This window comes from Nestor notabilis, unplaced genomic scaffold, assembly GCF_000696875.1.
Source record: "Nestor notabilis isolate BGI_N333 unplaced genomic scaffold, ASM69687v1 scaffold14603, whole genome shotgun sequence".
NCBI lineage: Eukaryota > Metazoa > Chordata > Aves > Psittaciformes > Psittacidae > Nestor > Nestor notabilis.
The window spans coordinates 9,898-32,567 of NW_009922517.1; the positions used below are offsets into that span (position 1 = coordinate 9,898).

Consider the following 22,670-nt stretch of genomic DNA (forward strand, 5'->3'; position numbering starts at 1 on the left):
TGGCAGGCCTGGTATCTTTGCTTCCAGCATAAGCTGGAAGCATAAGCTATTGTTGTCTTCTTGTCAGTGCAGCAAGACCTTGCTGGATCATTTACAGCCCATGTAAAATTGCTAAAATACCTTCCAAGAAGGAGAAGACAGGACCCAGAGAGACATATCAGCCTCAGTTTTGAGTTCTTTTGGGCTCAGGAAGGTCTTAGGAAAGTAAACATGATAGCAGACAACCTTGACACCTATTTTTCACAATATTTAATAATTATAATCTTTATTGAATTGCCTTGGATCAAGGTCAAGTAGGTGTGTGTTAATTTCTTTCCTCAAAAAGTCTAATTTTTCTGGTTTTCATGGTAGAACAACTCTGCAGAGATCTGAGAAAGAAGTTATCAGTCAGAAAGTACTGTTGGGGAAGAATTTTGTTTAATTAAGACCCAAATATGTAAGCAACAACCCCCAGTGGTGTTCATCAAATGCCTGAGAGGAAATACTGTTCAAAACAGCAGGTGAAAGCTGAATTCCTAGCCCCATGATTCCAAGGAAGAAGTGTGGTTCTAAGCTGGACATTAATTTAACAGTAAAGATGAGACTCATTACATCAACATGTTGTGAAAGTTGTGAAAGTAATTGCTTGATTTCACAGAGAAGAATGGCTCTTGCATATGTTATGTTATAGAAGAACTAGTTAATAAGCAGTTTTACACATGGAGTAGTTCTGTGAGGTTTTTTGTAAACAAGCAAATGTGCTTCCAGTTGTTGTCCAAGTAGTTATTCCAACATGTCTGTCAAATACTGCTTATGCTGCGAAATCTGTCTTCGCATCACTTTTCTGAGATTTTACTCTCCCTCTTTCTTCCAATTATATCCACAAAATAGTGAAGAGAAGATTTAAACATTTTACTAATGGTGGGTGTGCAACTCCATTCCTTTAGAAACAGACTTCCATTCACACCATACAAATGTACCATCCTACAGGATGTTTAAAACAGTTGGTAGTGCCACTGTAAAGTCTGGACCTGCTGTGAAATAGTAATAAAAGGGTTCCGTATTTGTTGTTTTTCTGCTTTCCAGATTTAGACCAGCTTTCAAAGAATGGAGGATTTTTCTATGCTTTTAGCTTTTAGAAAATGTGTAAAGAAGTATATTCTTAGGCTCAAAGGAGTTTCTATTTTTTGATACAAACTACAACTGTAACTCCAAATTGCTTAGTTTTTTCATGCTGTATGAATCAGAAGAAAATCAATATTTACAGCAAGTGAAAATTTGAATAATATATAACCCAAATGTGATATGGAACACAAAGAGCAAAATTTTAAATCAAGAATATGGATTTTGCAAGATTTCTATTCAAAAGTGTAATTGCATTGTAAAACATTTATTCTCCAATTTGCAGTGTTCACAGTAACAGAATAAAGAAGCTGTATACTTTCTGCTTCATGCCCATGTCCATGCTGTGAGATGCATTTAATGTCTGAGAAATACTTAGCAACTAAACAATACTGTTCCTATTTTTGTAAAAGTGCATCTCTTGGAACACTGTATAAATTCTGAGAAAATACAGTCAGCAAAATAACATATCTGGTATTTAATTCAGATGAACATTTATGTAAAAACTGCAACATGAGAATAAGCACTCCATCCATTTAGTAACTATCTGAGAAATGTTAAAAAGCAATGCAGTTCCACCTAGATGTTTCATCCAAAAGATAAGCTAGGTCACTGGTTCTGCCAAGCATTCACAGTGAAACATAAAGTGAAGTAAAAATGCGAGCAATACGCAGTCATAGTGGCCCCCTTTCTTATCTGCCCCAACAGCAAAAACCCTTCAGCAAGACTTCCATCATCTTGAATCTCATTTACTGTAACAAACTAATTCATTCTTCACCACTCATATCTTCCCAGAATACTGTTGCAAAATTCATTTCCACATCAGTTTTGTAGCTCTACATGAGCTCTCCCTTTTCCATCAAGTCCTGTATAAAAGTCGGACCTGTGTAATTTTACACTCACATTGGTATCTGGGACAACAGTAGTATCTAATTATATAAAGATTAAAATGTTCCATGAAACAGTACTGAACCTGAGCTATCTGGTTAATTTTGAGATAACAATTGTGATCTGCATTACCTCATTCTAATCTTTGCTACTGGCTTGTATCTGCAATCCACACTTCACAAATTTTCAGACTTTTAATTTTGTCTTTTAAAAGCATATCCTTGAAATAATACATTACAAAATAATTTCCATTGCCTTTGCACGTTTCAGATTTCTGTATGAAATTTCATAAGGTAAATAGCTTTATCAACTTGCTTTCTAAGAGATCTTTTATAAAGGGCTGCTTTTAAACAACTATCACAGATAATTGTCTTTAAATACATCTATTATGAATATTATGTAAAGTTGAATACTGTGAATAAACACCCTTGTTTCAAGACTTGTGCAATTTTTAATTTGTCTCTGTGAAAACATCTTTCTCCTCTTCCTCTTTCTCTATATATGTAAATGTGTGTGTGTATTTTTCTATATATTATATTTATATTGGCTAATTTCAAACTGCCCAAAGTGCCATATACTGCTATTTGTGCTTTTAAATTCCAGACACTGTTTCATGCTTGCCATAATTTTTATATTGAAGGATTTGGCTGAGCTATATTACAAGATCAAGGTCAGTAAATTCTATTCCATCACTGTTTCTGAAGAAGATTTCCTTAAGGAATTCTGTGGAAGCACTGCCCTGATTTGTCTTGCCACAGCATTGTTTCACTTGTTCTATTTTGCATATTAACTTAAAATTTAACCTTTAAGAGTTTTTAAATTATTTTTATAGAGTTCTTTGAGATTCTTTTGTGGATTAAGAGAGATTTGAGAAAAATGGATACCCGGAATTCACTGGCTCACTTCACTGGTAATAATATTTTCACATTTACATCAGAGTAAGTAATTGCCATTCTGTATTTCATTAAAACAGGTTTTCCTGCTTTGGAACAGTAGTGCCAAAATATCTAAGTTTATTATGTATACATTTTAGAAGGTATCTGTCATCCTTTACTGTTTTAAACCACAATGCTGTACCTACGACTTACAGTATTTTAATTCATATCCTCAATGCTGAAAAAAAAAGCTTTATTTCCTATAATCCTTCCCAACTTTACTAGGTATTTTGTATGAAGAATATAAAGTCATAATGAAATTTTAATTTCTAGTTCCAATAGGTAAATCACTCCAGCTTCTTCTGTGTTCTCACTCAACTGTACTAAATGGCTTTATAATTAAAACAAGTGGTAAATATGGTAAGAAAGGTCCGTGTCTTTTTTTTTTTTTTTTTTTTTTTTTTTTTATTTTTTTTTTTTTTTGTTTTTTCCCTTAATATGTATGGAATTCATTGGCCAGTTAATGTATAATGTTGTTTTTTCTGGATTTTCTGCTTGGCTTTTTTTTCAGTTGTTTTCCAAACATCTGAATAGTCATTATTTCAAGTTAATTTCTGAAAGTGTTTCCCAGAACCCAATAATATTTTTTGTATAATCTGAATAAAAGAGGATATCCTGGCAATTTAAAATACTTTTTCTTCTACTTAGTTAAAGTTCAGGTCTCTCTGTTAGTAGTTCTAGAATTCTGTATCTCATGTAAACATTTTCTTTTGCATACAGGCTTTCTTTCTTTTCTAAAGCTAGTTTACTTTTAGTAAACTTTAGATGTAATAGTTATTAAAGTTAATTGTACTTTTTTTATCTGAATGACAGCATCTAGATGAAAATGTTTCTTTAAAAATAATCCTTAAGGAAAAAAGGCTTACAGATAGTCACATCTAAGAAGTCTTCAACTGATTTGTATGTCAGAGTTGTGTTTGTCTGGTGGAAGAAGCCTGGTTAAGTCTGTTCGTGCATCTCAAGGCCAGAGTGCATATATTTACCTACAATGAAAGACAAGATCTAAAGATTGTATGACCTGATAGGATGATCAGTAACCACCTGATTTAGGATACTTCTGTGGTTTTTAAGAATGACATTCTTCTATTTCTTGTTTGTCCTCTATTCCTTCTCTTTTGTTACATGTCAAAACAGGCATGTCCAGACTCTGTAGTATGCTGGCTTCCAGGTCTTCAGTCTCTGCAGGCATAAATTTGAAAAATACCATTAAACTATGTTAATTCCTGTGTCTCTTGGGGCAAAGGCTTAAGGCTGGATGAATTGTGAGAGGTCAGGGCAGGTCTAGTTGAGAGACCGTGTTAGGGCCCCAAATGAGGGAAAGCCTGCAACACTGACTAAACTACATTATTAGGCACCAGCACATTTATAAAGGGAGCATTATGAATGCCCCCAATTACAGAGAAAGCTTTGGAGTTCATTCTTCAGTAAATGACTTCAAAGCTATTGCTAATCTCAAAGCCAGAGGAAAGCTGGCTGCATAAGTTCTTCTAGTTCTCCAGTTAAGATAATGTGGGTTGGCTCTAAATTGACTAAATCAGGATTCTATGCATTTTAATCTGAACACATCTATCAGAAAACTACAGAGAAGACAGGTAGCCTTCCCTGCACTTCTTCCCCTGTTAGGTAGTATCGTCCTTTTGTCACCCTTACTGGTCTTCTTCTGACCTTGTAGCAGCTACCACCTACCTAAGGGGAATTTCGTATAACAGAAAGGGGATGCCTTGAACACCAAGACTACTTTCCACCACAGAAGCACAACCCAGTGGCTAGCACTGGCTGAAGCATCCATTCCACTACAGCTTTAGTCCTACATACTTCTGTGTTTAGAGGACAATTGTTATGGGGCCATCTCCCGAGTGATACAAGCTTGCAGTAGAAAGAACTGTCAAGACACTTAAGAGGCAATGTATGGAAGCTATTAAGTATTCTGTGAATCCATGTCTCACATTACACCCAGTGACTTAGTAAGCAATATACCCTAAATTCTTAGTGGTATTGTTATTTACCCTGTAGAATTTACATTTTCAAGACTTGAATGCCAGGAAAGCATTGTACTTTTCCCCTTAAAAAAGTATTAGACTTTAGGATGAATATTCTGGATTATCTGAAAGGATCCTAAAGCCAAGACAGGAAAAGCTGTTAAAGAGTAGAACTTGCACAGCTTAGAGTTAAACAGGTTAAGAATGTGATTATTTCAAATTATTATTTCAGAATTCCAGCCATGAAGAAATACATAATTTATAGTTCTGTGTGTGACCTGTGCTTTTCCCTTCTGATTTCAGATACAGTTGTATGTCACATACTCAGTTGAATATATACTGATTTAAATTATTTATTATACCAAAGCATTAATATTATATAATACTGTTATACATTTAAAATATATAATAAACATATACATTATATTATTAGTATTTAAAATACAATTTATATCATGTAATATCAATATCGAAATTCCTTGCATGAGTTTTAAAATTAAAAACAGCTGGTCTGAGACAGAAATAAACAATAGTTTGAATCTCTTATGATTTATATTTATGTATCATGCCAATTTTCGATGTTTCCAAAGTATTATCATACTATTTCCATTATAAACAATATGAACTGTTTGGTTAATGCCTAATACAAGCTAGAAAAGTTTGAAAGTTTCAAAATACATTCACACAACACAGTACAGCAAGAGAAACATCTCTCCACTATTTGCTAAATGCCTGTTTTCGTTGAATGCAAGTCTCATATATCGGAAATATTAAAGCTGTTAGGCATAAAACAGTGAAGAAAAAAACCCCAACCAATCAACCAACCAAAACAACACATAAACCTTCATATTCTGCATCAGTGTAATTCATTAAATGCCGTATATGTGATTGATTCTGTCAGAAAGTCTGGTTGTCACATCCATCATATTGGCCAACAGAAATAACATGCCACTGAACTAACACATCAGTTGTGGAACAACTGAAAGATAGCGCTTTCATATAGTTTCCTGATCTGTAACAGCATCCAGTAAGTACTGCCTGCTAAAGCAAGCATATAAGAGAGGAATTATGTTGCAGGTACAGCTAAGTGTATATACTGAATACCTATCAATTTGAAAGGCCTTTCTACTTAGCTGAAAAACTTTGGTCTGCCAAGCTGGAAATATGGTGTCAAACATCACCTCTTCTTGGAATGCTCCTTTGTAAGTTTACTGCTTTTTATCTGTAGAATGAAGGCATGTTGGTACTTTCTAGAAGACTTATAAAGGGACAGATCATTAGAGATCATCATTAGCAGTGCTGCTAGACCTCATGGCTCTCATTATTACAGAATTTGCAGGTGCTGACCACTAAAAACTCAGAGTCTGGATAACCATGCAGCAAAGAAGACCTCATGAAGAGGTGATCTCTGTAGAAGGCAGCTCTGTAGATTTCTCATCCTGGCTTCTCACCAGGTTGATTCTCACAAGCAAGCTCTGGTTCCCACGAGGCTTCCTTTGGAAAGCTGTCCCATTTTCAGATTACTTTAAAATGTTGACAGGATATTGTAAAGTGTTAGCAAAAAGAGGTCAAACCAATGCTGGTTAATAAGAAACCCATTTCTAAGCCTAATGAGCAAGGCAATATTAATTGGAAAAGAGTTCTGGCTAGCTTTTTTAAGTCCAAGATCAAACACATTTCAAAACAGCCAACTCAGAAAGTCACTAACACTGTTGTCCTAATTTGAATGGGGAGTTATCAATACATAAAAGGACACAGTTAAACAAAGTTTTCAAAGATGTCATAAATACTAGGAAGGGAGAAAGAATTACTGAGACTTTCTCCACTGTATCAGGTAATGTCTTGTGTAAATAAAACCGTATGTTGCCTGTAACTTAACTATTTTTGAAGCAGAATTTATTATATGGAGTACTTACTTCATGGTCTGAGTAATAAAACTTCCTTCCTACTTGACTGGGAGGAAGAAAGGCACTCTATATAATAATAATAAAAAGCCAATTCATGTTGAAATGGACAGATGAGAGTAATTGGTTAAAGGACCTCTTTTCTGAGGAACACACCTAAACATCTATCTCAGTTCTTACATAGCTCATTCTACAACATCTGGCGTGCTTTAGAGGTCTGACCTCTGTACTGGGTTTGTGTGGCAAGGTATTGGTAGCAGGGGAACTACAGGGGTGGCTTCTGTGAGAAGCTGCTAGAAGCTTCCCCTATGTCTGACAGCCAGTGCCAGCCAGCTCTGGGGTGGACTCACCACTGGCCAAGGCTCAGCCCATCAGTAGCAGTGGCAGCGCCTCTGGGATAACATGTATAAGAAGGGGGGAGAAAAAAAACTGGTGCACCACAGCATCTGGGAGATAGGAGAGAGAATATATGAGAACAGCAAGTGTACAGGCACCAGGGTCAGTGAAAAAGGATGGAAGGGCATGCTTCAGGCGCTGCAGCCCATGGCGCAGTCCATGATGAGGCAGGTTGTGCCCCTGCAGCCCATGGAGGTCCATGGTGGAGCAGATCTCTACCTGCAGCCCGTGGAGGACACCACACCAGAGCAGGGGGATGCCCAAAGGAGGCTGTGACCCCATGGGCAGCCTGCACTGGAGCAGGCTCCTGGCAGGACCTGTGGCCCTGTGCAGAGAGGAGCCTGTGCTGGAGCAGGTTTGCTGTAGGACTGGTGACACCATGGCCACCCTGGGTCAGCCTGTTCCTGAAGGACTGCACCCATGGAAGGGACCCAGGCTGGAACAGTGGGTATTGAGTGGGTATATCACATCCCCTACCATGCACCAGCTTCTGGGAAAATCGAACGGTACAATGGGCACTTGCTGAAGGAATCAAATAGCTTAGTCAGTCCAGAAGTTGATGTGTACCAGCCTTTTGATGGACCTGTTGGTAGCTTGCCAGCTTCTCCACCACATTCTCACTGCTCCAGCGTGTTGCCATCTTGGGCCGCCCCAACCTGTTGCCATGATTTGTCCCTCTCTGGTATAACTAGGACAACAGCACACCTCATTTAAGTGTTTTAGTAGTTTTTCCAGAGTTTTTTTGCATTTGTCCAGTGATGAAGTTCCAAAGCACTGGAGGGGTCCACTGACTTTCAGGTGTTCCTGAAGGATGCACCCATGGAAGGGACCCCATGGAAAGGACCCACGCTGGAGCAGTCTGTTCCTGAAGGATGCACCCCATGGAAGGGACGCACACTGGAGGAGTCCCTTCCTGAAGGATGCACCCACGGAAGGGACCCACACTGGAGCAGTCTGTTCTTGGAGGACTGCACCCCATGGAAGGGATCCACACTGGAGCAGTTCATAAAGAACTGCAGCGCATGGGAAAGACTCACAATGGAGAAGTTCATGGAGGACTCTCTCTCATGGCAGTACCCAACACTGGAGGAGGCAAAGACCATGAGGAAGAAGCAGCAAAGACACTGTGATAAACTGACTGCAACCTCCATTCCCCATACCCCTGTGACTCAGAGGGAGGAGGTAGAGAACATTAGGAGTGATTCAGTTGAGCCCAGGAGGAAGAGACAGGTGAGGGGCAGGTGTTTTAAGATTTGGTTTTATTTGTCATTGTCATACTCTGATTTGATTGGTAATAAATAAAACTAATTTCCCCAAGACAAGTCTGTTTTTCAGAGGATGCTAGTTGGTGAGTGATCTCTTCCTGTCCTTATCTCAACCCATTATAAGCCTTTCATCATATTTTCTCACCCTGTCCAGCTAAGAAGGCGGAATGATAGAGCGGCTTCAGTGGGAACCTGGTGTCCAGCCAGGGTCAACTCACTGCAAAATGAAGCTCTCGTCTGTCTTTAGTGACAGACTGGAATAATTAAGCTTGACTTTTTAAAAATTTCCCTTAATGCTGCACTAAAATAGTGTGACATTAAGCTATATATTCAGCAATATTTCCTCCAGACCTCTTGAAAAAAAATTAAGCTACAACTTCCGACATTGATTGATAAAGGAATAAAAGACTAAGATAACATATTTATAAGTGAAAATAAAATAATCCCAGCATAAGCAATAAAGCTGAACTACACACTTTATGCCTAACTGAAATATCCTTTATTTGTATAAATACTAAACTAAGACAGGAGAACTACTGAAATGATGAACTCATAGGAAGGCAAATCAGACCCTCAATCTGAACCTTTAGCCATCCAGAAGAAGAAAGCAAACTGCAATGCAGATTGCTTTTCTGTATTTTAAGAAAGGCAGATTAGGCAACAAAATACATTAAAATCTAATGTAAAACCATGACATGGCCCATGAGTAAACAACCTCTTTTAATTGTTCATCCATTCTTTCAAAGTGGAGAAAGCAAGTTTTTTTCAGTGATACACCTTAATCAATTAAATGAAAAAACATGTCATATCAGTAGTCATTATGTTTTAAATATTACTAAGTATTACTAAATAAAACTTAGCATTACTAAGGAATTAATATTTTAAGAGAATAAATGCACTAAGCAATTTTAAAAGTTAATGTTATACATGAAGAATAAACTTTGAATTGAACTGTTTTACAAACTTAAACATTAAGAGAAAATGTGTAAATGTAAGCCACAGTCAAAACAACATGTTTAAACATCAGTGGTCTTTTTGACATATACAAGTTATTATACCACTGTGATGTACCAAGGAAGCAAACTAATGAACACTTCAATATAAAAGACAATTGTTTGGGTTGACTTAAACTTCAAGAGCAAAATAAAGATACAAATTTTATTATTTGTTGAAATAAAGAATATGTATTCAATATAAATAATTTCCCATTCCACCAGCTCTAAATGGAGAAGATTCTGTACAAAGAATCTCAAGAGTATTAGGAAAACAAACTCAGTATCCCCTTTTGAAATTTGAAGAATCTGGTTTTGGATTGTATCCTTATCCATGTTCATAGAATCATAGAATCATAGAATAGTTAGGGTTGGAAAGGACTTTAAGATCATCTAGTTCCAACCCCCCTGCCATAAGCAGGGACACCACACACTAAACTATGTCGCCCAAGGCTCTGTCCAACCTGGCCTTGAACTCCTCCAGGGTTGGAGCATTCACAACTTCCTTGGGCAACCTATTCCAGTGCCTCACCTCCCTCACTGTGAAGAACTTCTTCCTCATATCTAACCTAAAGTTCCCCTGTTTAAGTTTAAACCCATTACCCCTTGTCCTACCACTAGAGTCCCTAACGAAAAGTCCCTCCCCAGCATCCTTGTCGGTGCAGAATAACTTCTGAAAATAACAGACTTTGTGAGAATGCCCCTATATACTGATCTGTTGATATAAAAGTAAAAGAGAGTTTCAATTTTGTATTACTATCCAGATATTGCAGAAATGTTTGTAAATGTTTCATTTAACTTCTACTGCTGTTTGGCAGTGAAAGTCTTTGGAATCATTAAATTGTATTATTGGTATTTTTTTGGCTACCAAAAATATGAAGATAAAAAGAAATACACAGGAATGCTTTAGAGTATTATATCTCCCCTAGAATTCTTTGGTCCATGTTTTTAAGACTTTGGGTGGATTAGGTATTGGTTTGATAAAAGTTCAGTAATTAAGATCTATATTACTGTGGGCTATTATTTATGTTTATATTTATTTACTTTTAACTCCTCTCTCTGCTCCAGAACAAAAGTTTGCCATAAAACCAATCAGATTTAAATAATAGCAGCAGAGGGGTTTTAATATCTATTCTAATTTTATATCTTGCAGGTAGCACTTTTATTACAGTCTGAAGCTTTTCTGTAACAACAGTGAGAGACTGAAAATGTAAAGTTATTCCCATATGCCCATTTTCATCTAGGAATTGAGGCTATTTTAGTTCATGTTAAATCCTAATTTCTGTTGCTTCCTATCTCATCCTATTTTCATATCACTTCTTCAACTAAGTAACTCTTTAGAAACTTCTATGTTTCTTCTTATTACTTACATACTTAGAACAAAAAAACCTGATATAAATCAGGTGGCTCTGAACATGAAGTGAAAACAAAGCAATGAAAGATACAGCATCAAACAGTAATTACCATAAATGGCTAAACTGAAAATCACTAAAATGAGTATCTCATCACTCATTTTGACTTGTCTGTCTTGTTTAGATGGAGATGTCTCACAGCTTTGCTGTAATTTAGCCTTAATAGCATCTCTATTAAGTAGATGCCTGTTGAACAGACAAGCATTACTTAAATAAGCACACTTCAGTAGTGAATTAACTTTCTCCTGTGCAGTTAAGTAGCTGTCCATCACATTCATCAGCTTACTAAATTGTCTTCCATTATCTTCATTATTACATATTAGCCACCCACATTAATTGCTCAGGCAGACCATACAGTAACTATTTTCCAGGACTAGGGTTGAGTCTTTTACATACAGTAGCTGACAATACTGGAGGGGAGGGAGAGGATAGTGGTAACTACTCAAAAATCTGAGGATAAGGTAACTTTTAGTGTTAGGAAGGACAAAGGTATTTACTTGGTTGGCACAGTAATAAAATGTTATGTTATTATAATGGTGATTTGTATTATACATCTGCTTTACTCATCTTGCTATATGTCTACAAGCTCCATGTTCAGTTTGAGATTTAAGTTAGATTCAGGTTAATTTTATTCTTCAGTGTTTGTTTCGAGATAAAGAACAAGGGAGAATAGGACAAAAAGCACATGATGGTTTCTTCAGATTCTTCGGTCACTTTACTGAATGTGTGTTTTCTAAAACCTGAAAATCACAGAATCACACTTGTAAAAGGTCAGGTGTAATCATGAGTTCATTGACTTAGATCTTCCATGTAACATGGCCTGTAAAACTTTGTCGATCCATGTTTGAGCCAAACAAGTGGAGTCTGTTGAAGGAAACAAACATTTAGTCCTCATGTGAATATGTGGGGTTTTTTTTGTTTCAATGACTAGCCGCTTTACTTTTTATGGATAAGCAGCTTATTTTTATAGCTTTAATTTAAAATAATTTCTATTGCACTTATCTTGTATCACTTCATTCTTTGTTAACCTGTATTCTATCCCTATGAGATACAAGTACATCCTAATACAGTCATCTTTCACCTTTCTTAAGACAAGCCAGTCAAACTGAAGTTACAAGTTTCTATTTTTTCTTTCTTATTTTTTCCAAGTTGTGAAAATCTTTCTGTTGAAAGCTTTTTCAGTCTCTTTCATACTCTTTCTTGTTAATATTTTTTATAATGATAGCAGAACTGAATATTATAGTCCTGTAATTACTACTAATTCTTTTAACTACCTGCCTGGAACAGAGACTGGGGCTTCACAGAACTTAACATTTTCATACTTGTTCTATAACAAATTATTTGCCTTCTCTGTTCTGTTTTCCCTTTGTCATGGGACTAGAATGCTTTCCAGTAAATTTGCATGCCTTTCCTCCTCATGTTTGCAAGGTTCCTGAATTCTACAATCATTTGCATATTCCAACAAGTCTTCAGACAGATGGTCAAACACATACCATGAGCAGAAACTTGCCCTACAGCTCAAAAACCTTGTCCAGATTTTCAATTTCTTCTTGGATGGTATTCATTTAACTAAATGAACCTCTCTTTTACAATGTATCCCTCCACACCTAATCTGCTTATTGAGGACGCTGTTTATACTTAAAGGCAAAATAATAGACAGAAATAGGGAGTGTCAAGCATAGATGTCTATTTTAGAATAAAATTCTTTGGTCTACAGTAATAAATCCTACTCCTTGTGTTTTTGTTCCATCATAAGGGTCACTGATACCTTTGTTTTCTTTGTTGTTCTTTCTAGTAAGAAATAATTGCTAGGTGATGATCGCTAGCCTTTTTCTAGAACAGTTTACAAATCCTCTGGGAAAGCAATGGAAATCTGCAAATCTGTCTTAATTTTATTAATAATATTTCTCTTCAATTTTTGTGTCCTTTTGCTGGTGCTAAGGTCTGTCCCATAACCACTACATCAAAAAAGACTGCTGTCTCAGGAATAGCTTTTCTTTTTAATGTTTTGTAATAACTGTAGCTGTCTGATTTGCTGCAATAGTGTTTCTGAAAGCATTATCATTTGGCACACACTTCTGTGCACTGAGTATCTTTCCAGAGAATATTTTCAATTGGGCAGTATATTTCCAAAAGTTTAGCCAGGCTGAGCAAAGAATATCTGCTTGCGTAGTCCCTTGCTATTCAAATACAACCTTGAAAATTATGTTCATACAGCCTAATCAGTGAAAGCATTCATCTATTTTTAATTTCTGAATTATATAGTGCCTACTGTTTTTCAGGATTTGCAATAGGGAGATACTAAGTTAGGGTGGTAGAACGAGCAATATTATCATTATTAAATAGGAAATTATTTTTCCAAAGCTAGCTTTTGTTCACAAAGATTAATCATTGCTTATTACATGCATTCATATGAAGCAAATGAATACAGCATCTCTGGTAATTTGAGAAAGACAAGAGAAATTAAAACAGGAAACAAAGAAATGATTTACCACAGAATCTGCACAACAGAATTATTCAATTGAGTAAGAAGAGCTAAATATCCTCCTATTTCTCATTTTGGGCAAGAGCCTAAATGGGATCCTTCCACTTACTGAACTGTGTATAATCAGTTGTAAAAGCTTGGACAATGGGATTTAACTTTCATCTTTTTTTAAGTAGGACAAAATTGTGCCTAGGCACAATTTGGCAGAAGTGAATTGCAGAAGGGCAGTCCTGGAAGAGCAGCAATGAGCTTCATCCTCCAAGAAACACATCTGAAAATCACAGTCACAGTACAGAATACTTTTTGCTTGAAATAGAAGTCTACGCATATTCTATAACTTGGTCTATGAAAGGGATCAGATGAGGAAACACAGCTTCTTTCTGAAATCAACTCATTCTAAAATCGTCTAAATCATGTACATGGTACTTTGGCCACACTGGTAGGACTACATTGTTGAACAATGAACTATACAGCAGTTGCTCTGGAGAGGAGGAAGGACAATAGCTTAAATGGAGTTAACAATGAAGCAAAAATCCCCAAACAAACAAACAAAAATTTTTACAGCTCATCTTAATTAAACTAGTAAGTCAACAGAAAGCCATATCAAGTCTCCACTTCATGATAAAAAGACTAACTGGAGCCATATAAGTAATTATTTTTATTAAACATCTGAGTCTACATTGTGCTGAAATAGCAATATATATGAGGAATTACTGTTTTATTAAGTTTTCACAGCTGTCTGCATAGTCACTGAAGAGCTACTGTTAACAACACTCCACTATTGAATTACATTTTCACTGCTAATATCTTACTTTAAGCCCTCATTTAATGAGATTAAATGTCTGAAAAAATACAAAGAATATAGTTAAAAATTAAGTTTGTAAAACATACACATTTTACCAATAGCTGGAATTATTTTTCAAGGTTGGCACTGTTCCGTAACATTTCTCAATGTCCAATGCCTCAACTAAGTTCTGCTAGGTTTAGGTTTTTCAACCTGTTATTGTAAAACATTAAAAACTGTGAAGTGCTATGCACTTCAAATACCACACACTTTATTTTAAAGTAGCAGATGTTGAGTTTGAAGTAGCGATCACAATTCCTCATCCCATTATTTCCCACTGGTTCTGTGAGCTTCATTTACCTTTTTGACTGTTACATTTTGGGTACTCAAACAAGGAACCCAGTCTAGCTCAGAAGTTCTAAACTTTGTAACTCTATTGTGCTTCAGTTTCCTGGTGAAACTTACTGCATTCAGCATTTATTGCATAAATATATTGTGACTAGTTGCCTCACACAACCAACCACACATCATAGGCAAGTTTATGCGTGCAGAAGCTAGTTTACATGCTCATAATCTGTAGTTTATGTATTGTTCTATATACTACTGTACTATGGTATGTGACTCAGCCTCCCATTAGGCTGCTCTTGCTCTACATAGTAAAGATCCAGGATGCCAGCTGCACTCTGAACCTTGTTACTAAAACGGTGTCAAGTGGGCCAGTTTGTGAAGCCAAAAAAAAAAAAAAAAGAACCCCTGCAAAACTGTTTTGATGTGTGCTGACAGAAGCAGCCTGCAACCTGAAATACAGGACTGCAGATGCACTGCCTCCCGGCTTCTCGCTGCCTGGGTGATGGGATAGGGGTCGTCAGTGGTGTCTGCATGGGACAGCCATTTTTGGCAGATAAGAAAGGCAGTTGATTTAAAGTCACATTCAACTCCTGCAGGCTGGACTAGTTTTCCTGTACTTTTTACTTGCCAAGTTTCTAATCAGTCTGTGCTAGCAGAAGTTTCTAGAAACACCCCAAATCAGTGATAGCGCTTTACTGTGCAAGCCTGTCTCATTCCGTTCTTTCTGCTTAAATTAATTATTAACATTGCATTAATAGAGTCTATTTTTATTGTTCATCTTAAGAGTTTCTTAAGAAAGAAGTGAATTTGGAAGTCCAAAACTGCATAAGCTGGGTTTTCTTCAGTTATCGTTCCACAGCTGATTTCATATTTATGAGATTATGTGATTCTTTTATGTGGAAAATGTTTTATGTGTGTGAAGAAATTTATAAAATTAACATTACCTAGTGTTATAATGTATGTAGTGAAAATTTTCAAGTAAACCCCCTGAACTAATGCTGTCTTCCTCATGCAGAATTTGCATTTTGTTACAAACTCTCTTCATGCTCTTACTGATGTGAGATAGTAGGATAAAATTTCTAAGAGTATTGCCAAACATGCTACTTCAATCCTTCTTCACTTTCACTTATAACAGCCTGAACACCTGCTGGAGTATAGTGGATGGCTGGCAAGCCAATGAATGTTACAAAGACCAAAAAAAAGGCTAGTTTTATTTTGTTTGGTATTTTACACTGTGTAAGACTGCAATTACAGATTATCTGCTGTGTCAGGGATTATGTACTTACACCATCAAACTTGAAAGCAAAACTGAACTGATACAGTTCAGTATGAAGACACCTGAAGAAAGTGAATATAGTGGATACAGGATTCTACAGTGGTCAATTTTCATAGTGAACACAAAGTAACTGCATAAACTGATGCTCTAAATATTGGAAGGCTCCATCACAGAAAAAGTTAGGCTTGTCACATAAATGAAACAGAACAAAGGAACTTATCCAGAAATTTCAGAAAATTAACAGCAATTAGTTACTTAAAAATTCACACTCCTTTTAAGTAAGTATTATTCTCCATACAATTTTTTGCTGACAACACAAATAAAACCTTAAGATAACATGTCGAAATGGCAGTTTGGAAAAAAAATATAGATGACTATATTGGTCATCTCAGGTGATAAATGTAGAATGAAAAAGGTTAGTTTTTACATTGGATACTGCGAGTCTGTGTAACACATCTGAAAAAGTATGCTGAAAGCCTACGTTGATGCCCTTTAAGAAATAGAAATAGAAAAAGAAAATCATGTTTAGATAACTCTTAGACTATTAAAATACAGATAATATTTTAAGCATAATAATCTGACTTAGGTCCATATGTACAGCAGTGCTTGTGTTTGCATTAATACAAAAATCTTTCATGGTCCCTTTTAAAAAAATTGTCATTGACAATCCTTCTGCTAGGTAGCAGTTAACCAGGGAATGTGTGTGTGTCCCTACAGAAAACAAATACAGGCAAATGCATTGCTTTTAAAATTCTCACAATATTAAAAAGTTAAATATTTTAATAGACTCAAGTATTTCCTCCCTACGATTTCTTATTTAAAAAAAAAGAAAATAAATCAACCACATCATAATGTAAACATAACAGTGTTAAAACTTAGTAGTGTCTGAGTGTACAGCTACTTTTGGCTTTTAGTCATTCATTGCTTAACTTGCAGATAGCAAGAAACAACTCACAAAGAAGTCCCAACACATGCAGAAAATCATTAGAATCAGTGCAGGGCAGCTGAGTGCCAGTGACACATACTTTCCATCTCCCACAGAATTATATTTTGTCTGAAGAACAATACATTCACAAGACACTACATCCTCTCTGAAGTCTTAAGATCCCCATGGCACAGTAGCTGATTATAAATCAGTTCATGGCTACCCCATTCTCCACATTACATCTTCTCAATCACTGCTTATCTTGGAGTGTAACAAGTTGTTTAGTAATGTTGAGTATTTGCTGCAAGTTCCATGTGAAAATATCTACCTCTCGTGTCCAAAGTTGGAACTACCGCAGACAAGGCTAATTTTCATTAACCAATATAGAATAAAACTGCATATAAATTAGTTCACTTTAACCCTGATTCATACTAATAATATATCTCTTTATACTGTGAAGATAATGTGAAACTATGGACAACCCTTTTCTGTCTGTGGATTTACAAATCAGGGAACAGCAAGAGCCAGGGTCTCCCAGGAGACAAGGCTGGAATCCATGTAAAAGAAGTTTCAAAAGCACTGATTTCTAATGCAACTAAGTTAAATTACATGCCACAGCTAAGTTTACTTCAAAAATCTCAAGGTAACTTCACGTGGAAAAAGCCCCCCAAACTCAAAAACCAAAAAACCCCAAAAAACAACTAATGAAAATAAATTTATATTTTTCTTCTTGGAAGCTTAGAATTTTGATTTACTTTATATGGGTAGAAATCAGTAAATTATATAGATTCATAGAGTGGTTAGGATTGGAAAGGACCTTGAAATATCTAGTTCCAACCCCTCTGCCATGGGCATGGATGCCTCACACTAGACCAGTTTTATCAAAGCTCCGTCCAACCTGGCCTTGAACACTGCCAGGGATAGAGCATTCACAACTTCCCTGGGCAACCCATTCCAGTGCCTCAGCAACCTGTACCAGTGATTTGGTATCCTTAAACTATGTGTGGTGGAAAGAATGAAAAGGTTTTCTATTGTGTATTCCTCCAACCCTTCTTCTAAAACTGTATTTTCTACATACTTTCATTTCTGATTTCCCATTTTCTGTTCCATGTACCTTCTATACCACTTTTTCCCCTTACTGCTGTAGGAGAGATTTTCATGTACTACTTCCAAAATCTCAATTACAAGAATGTAAGAAAGGCCGTAGTTGGTCAGAAAAAGAGGTAACCTCTTAGTCTCCTTTCTCCAAAGGCAAGTAAGAGTAGGGCAAAAATACATGATACTTTTGAGAACTCCTCCATATTTTCTCAGTGTTTGGTATCAAATTTTCCTTGCTTTTCTGTCATATGGGAAGTTGAGTGCCATTCAGACTGAAAGCAAACAATGTACAGAAAGATATGAAGAACATTAATGATTAAAGTCCAAAGTATGGGAAAAGGGATGTCCTTAGTCAGATACTAATTCTGCTTTGTACACAAAGCTGCATTGAAGAAATGTTTTTCTCAAAGCAGAACGAAGGCTGTTTGGTATCAAGGGTGGAATCTCTGATTCTTTCATCTTTCCCAGTGACCCCAAGCCCACATACAAGTGAACACGGGCATGGGTGGGATAGTGCTCTCCAATGCTGAGGGTTATCTTCTACCCCAGAAGCAAATCCCAATACACAAAGCTCTGCTGAGGAGAACCAGATGTGGACCACCCTGGCCATTGCGTAGGTGTGGTATTCCCTGTTGTCCCAACTGCATTCCTCATCCCACTCCCATATTCCCACTATCCGGACTAGTGTGCCAGGTTTATCTGTGCTGCATACTCAGTTTTGCAGTTTCAGAATAGTTGACACTCCTCTCCAGTGCCCCTGTAGTGCTGCTCCTTTTGTATAACACCGGCCATTACTTTGACTTTGCTTATCCCATCAATTTCTTCTAATAAAATAAGTTTGAAAAGCCTTGAACAGCATTTTTAATATTCTTGAGAAGCACAAGCACTGGTTAATTTGACAAGCAAAGACTCCAATGGCCAACTCTTCAATATAGTTTCTTGATGCTTATAGAAAGAGGTGGCAAACTCTGCTGTCAGTAGATGACCTGATAGAGAAGCTAGTGAAGAAACTGGAACTGAATGTAGAATTAGACAACACATACATATTTTACACATCAGACAATGGCTTCCACACTGGCCAGCTTTCTCTGACAATAGACATATGGCAGCTGCATGAGTTTGATATCAAAGTGCCACCATTAGTTTGAGGAACAGGGATAAAACCAAATCAGACAAACAAGATGCTTGGTGCAAATATTGACCTGGGTCCCACTATTCTGGATATCCCAGCGTATGATCTGAGAAAGACCCAGGTGGATGGGATGTCACCATTGCCACTGCTGAGAGGAGACAAAAATGAGACACGGAGATCAGACTTCTTGGTGGAGTACAACAGCAGTGATCCTTCCTGTCCTGGTCTAGGACCTGGAGTCACACACTGCTTCCCAGACTGTGCCTGTGAAGATTCCTGTAACAACACATATGCTTTGTAAGGATGCTGTCAACTTCCTGGGACCTGCAGCACTATGAATTGATGACCGGGAAGTGTTTGTGGAATTGTGTATCTTGACCACAGATCCACACCAGATCAGTAATATTGCTAAAACAATTGATCAAGAAATTCTAGAAAAGATGATCTATTGATTAATGATGCTGCAGTCCTGTTCAGGAGCAACATGCCATAAACCAGGTGTCTTTGATCTCTGGTACAGGTTTGACCCATGGCTCTCATTCAGCAATCATAGCAACTCAGCCCGGTAACAAGCAACTATCATTCCCTGATGAACAAGTAAAAGCGGGTAATGGAAATGCAGCTGTCTACTTTCACTAGCATTAATGATTCAGTCAGTATTGACAAAAACAAGGAAGAAATGCAGACATCAAAGGACACAGAAACAGAATTTTCTGGTGTCAGCATGACACACTGGCGAATCTTTGAAGACTTCATCAAAGTTTGAGAGGAAGCAGAGTATGTCTAGGACCTCTGTTCTGTTAGCTGCTTGTCTGGTGTTTGAGTAATACTCCTATCTCCAAAGATACTATTTCATTGCCAATGAACTTTTGTAAGAAAGCTTTTCTCCTTTGAGTTCAGTTATGGAACAAAGAGCTAAAGAAGGCGAAACAGGATTTTGCCTCTTCAGCGTCATCATATTATTTCATATTACTTTTGTAGGAAAATTAATGACTAAAGTAGCTTGGACTTTAATAACCATGCAGCACTTGGAATCTAATAACCATGCAGCACCAAAGCATTAGAATTGAAGGACAACCAGCAAGCTGGGACTTGGTGTCCCTGGGAGTAGTACAGATGGGTCATAATAGATAAAACATTTTAAGTACATTTTAAAGATAGCCATAATAGCCCTGTAAACATCTAGTATTTTTAAAGACTGATCACAATGGTTTGGCAGGAGCGAACACGAATCTTCTTTCACAACTTCAAAGGCAGAAATGCCAAACGAGACCTGAGGGGATAAATAAGACTGAAAACATAGGATGTTTCTGTTTTTCTCTCAAATAAAACATGAACACTCACTAAAGTTTCAGCTTTTGTGCAGCCTGACTTGTCTCATATGAGGCATTCTTCAACTGCAGATGGGTAGATCAGTGTGTTCCCATTTCTTAGAAAAGGGAACAGAAAGACAGCACGACTTTAATTCCCAAGTTCCTGGAGTACACGTGCTTGGTAGAAGTTGAATCATGCCATTAAATGATATATGTGCTAATGTCTTTCATTATTCTTATTACTTCTTTCATATTGCATTTAAATTCCTAGTTTCAGTGTATGGGCTCTTGCTACTCTGCAGAGCAGTTGTGAGTCGTTTGTAGGAATTCAGCTTATCACCTGCAGTTTCTCATTTTTCAGCTGTTAAATTGTGTTGTAAGACTTACGATGCTTGCACATGTACGTAACTGCAACAGGAATAGTGAACTGAAATATATCACATAAAAACAGCTGTACCTGCAAAGGTCCATCTACCCTGGATGTTTAAGAACATTTAAGTACCAGGTTCTTATGGAAGAGTATCAGAACAAAGAGAGTATGTAATGGTACTTTTCTATAATAAACTTGTGGTTCGAGAACTTCCTGAGCCAGAGATCTTATCTTTGTATTTAATAACTTTTTATTCCATGAGTTTGTCTTCCTGTTCTTTGAACTCACAAAAATGTTCACCATGAACAATATCTTATGACAACTATTAAAACCCTCAATTCAGTCGTGCTGTAGGAAATAAAGAACCTTTATTTTGTATCTACTATCTACCATTTGATTGATTTCATTTGCTACCTCCTAGCAGATGAGAAAAATGTCATATTCTTTATGAGATTTGTGACTTTATAGATATCTATCATAACACAGATAGATCTCTACTAAATGTCTTTTTTTCTAGGCCAAACAGTTCAAGTCTAGTTAGGCTTTTTTCTCATAAGTCATTCTTTATCTAGATCTTTCTGTATGATTTCAAGTTTTGTTAAATATATCATGAGATGTACTGACCAGGACTGATTACAAATATTCTGTATTTAAATGCAGCCTATATTTTAAAAAAGGGTTGTGGATTCACATGCAAAATAGCTTTAACAATGAGAGTTTATAAATATGCCATGTATTTCCTTTATTTTAGTCTTTAAAATGAGAGAAATCTACTTCTCTCACGTAAATATTAAGGATGCTCCTTCTCAGAAGTATGAAAAAACTATGTACTTCTCGATGATTCAATAACACTGAATAACTGGATTAAGGTGCCTAATTAGTAAAAAGAATAAATATCAGAGACACAGTTTGATATTTCCACAAACATTTTCATGTAAAATTATTTTACAGGTTTTAATTTATATATTCATAATTTTAAATATAATACTCACAAATACACTTTAACATTATATTAATGTAATTAAGATTAATATAATTACAAATGTAATAATCTTATAAAATTTATTTTAAAAAAATTTTAATCAGCAATTTTTGCATAAATTCTCTTTACTATGGATTCCCTACATTTTTTTAAGAAACAGGACATACATCTTGTCTGAGAGATAACAGTTAATTATAGGAAAACCCCTTCAGATTTAATTAACTAAATGAGCTAGTTTTACAATCACAGTTGTAGGGTGCTGAGAAACTCTTATCTTACTCCAAGACAAGGCAGAGATACCGTACAAAAAGAACACGTTTCTGCGGCCTTTGGAGTTCCAGGTTAGGAATGGTCACTATTCAGATATGACTGCAAGGGGAGTCTCAGACAAAAAAAAAAAAAAAAAAAAAAAAGGCTGAAATTACCTTTTGTGTATCCAGTGTTATTTCCAAGATAAATCTTTCAACTTCCTCATTTTGATCTGCCAGGAAAATAATTTATTGGCCTTTTCACCCCTTTCATATATAAGTGCACTTGAGTGTAGCAATTGCTTGCAGACCTGATTCTCAGCCAGTTCATTATGTTCTTTACAGAAACCATTTATAAATTAACATGCATTAAAAAAATCCGGTAGGGTAAGTAATGTAAGTGCTTCACCCTGGGGAAAATGTGAGGAGGAACCACTTCTTGGCATTGTGCCTTATTGTGCCTCCTCCAGTAAGAGTCCTGTTTCTCCCTCTAGTGGAAGTTGTCCCTGCCCATGGCAGAGGGGTTGGAACTAGATGAGCTTTAAGGTCCCTTGCAACCCCAACCATTCTATGATTCTCTGATTCTATGATCCAAGGGGAAACCTAGAATTGACATTAACAAGGTAGATCAAGAATGAATCTGTAACTTCTGACTGTGTTAGAATGGTAGCTGTGGGTAGTTGGATATTTTAAAGGACCCACCACACCCAGAATTTCTTTTCCTAACCAAGATAAGTCTTCTGAGATACAATAATTTTTTTTCTTCTATAGGAGTAGCGTTTTTTTTTAAAAAAAACCTAGAATATATAGAATCATAGAACAGTCAGGGTTGGAAAG

At 36.5% G+C, this 22,670-nt stretch overlaps 1 pseudogene; it reads left to right on the forward strand.

Annotated features, from left to right (window-relative positions):
• The first annotated feature begins 7,623 nt into the window (after nucleotides 1–7,623).
• On the forward strand, nucleotides 7,624–19,489 carry LOC104401261 (annotated as a pseudogene).
• The last annotated feature ends 3,181 nt before the right edge of the window (nucleotides 19,490–22,670 follow it).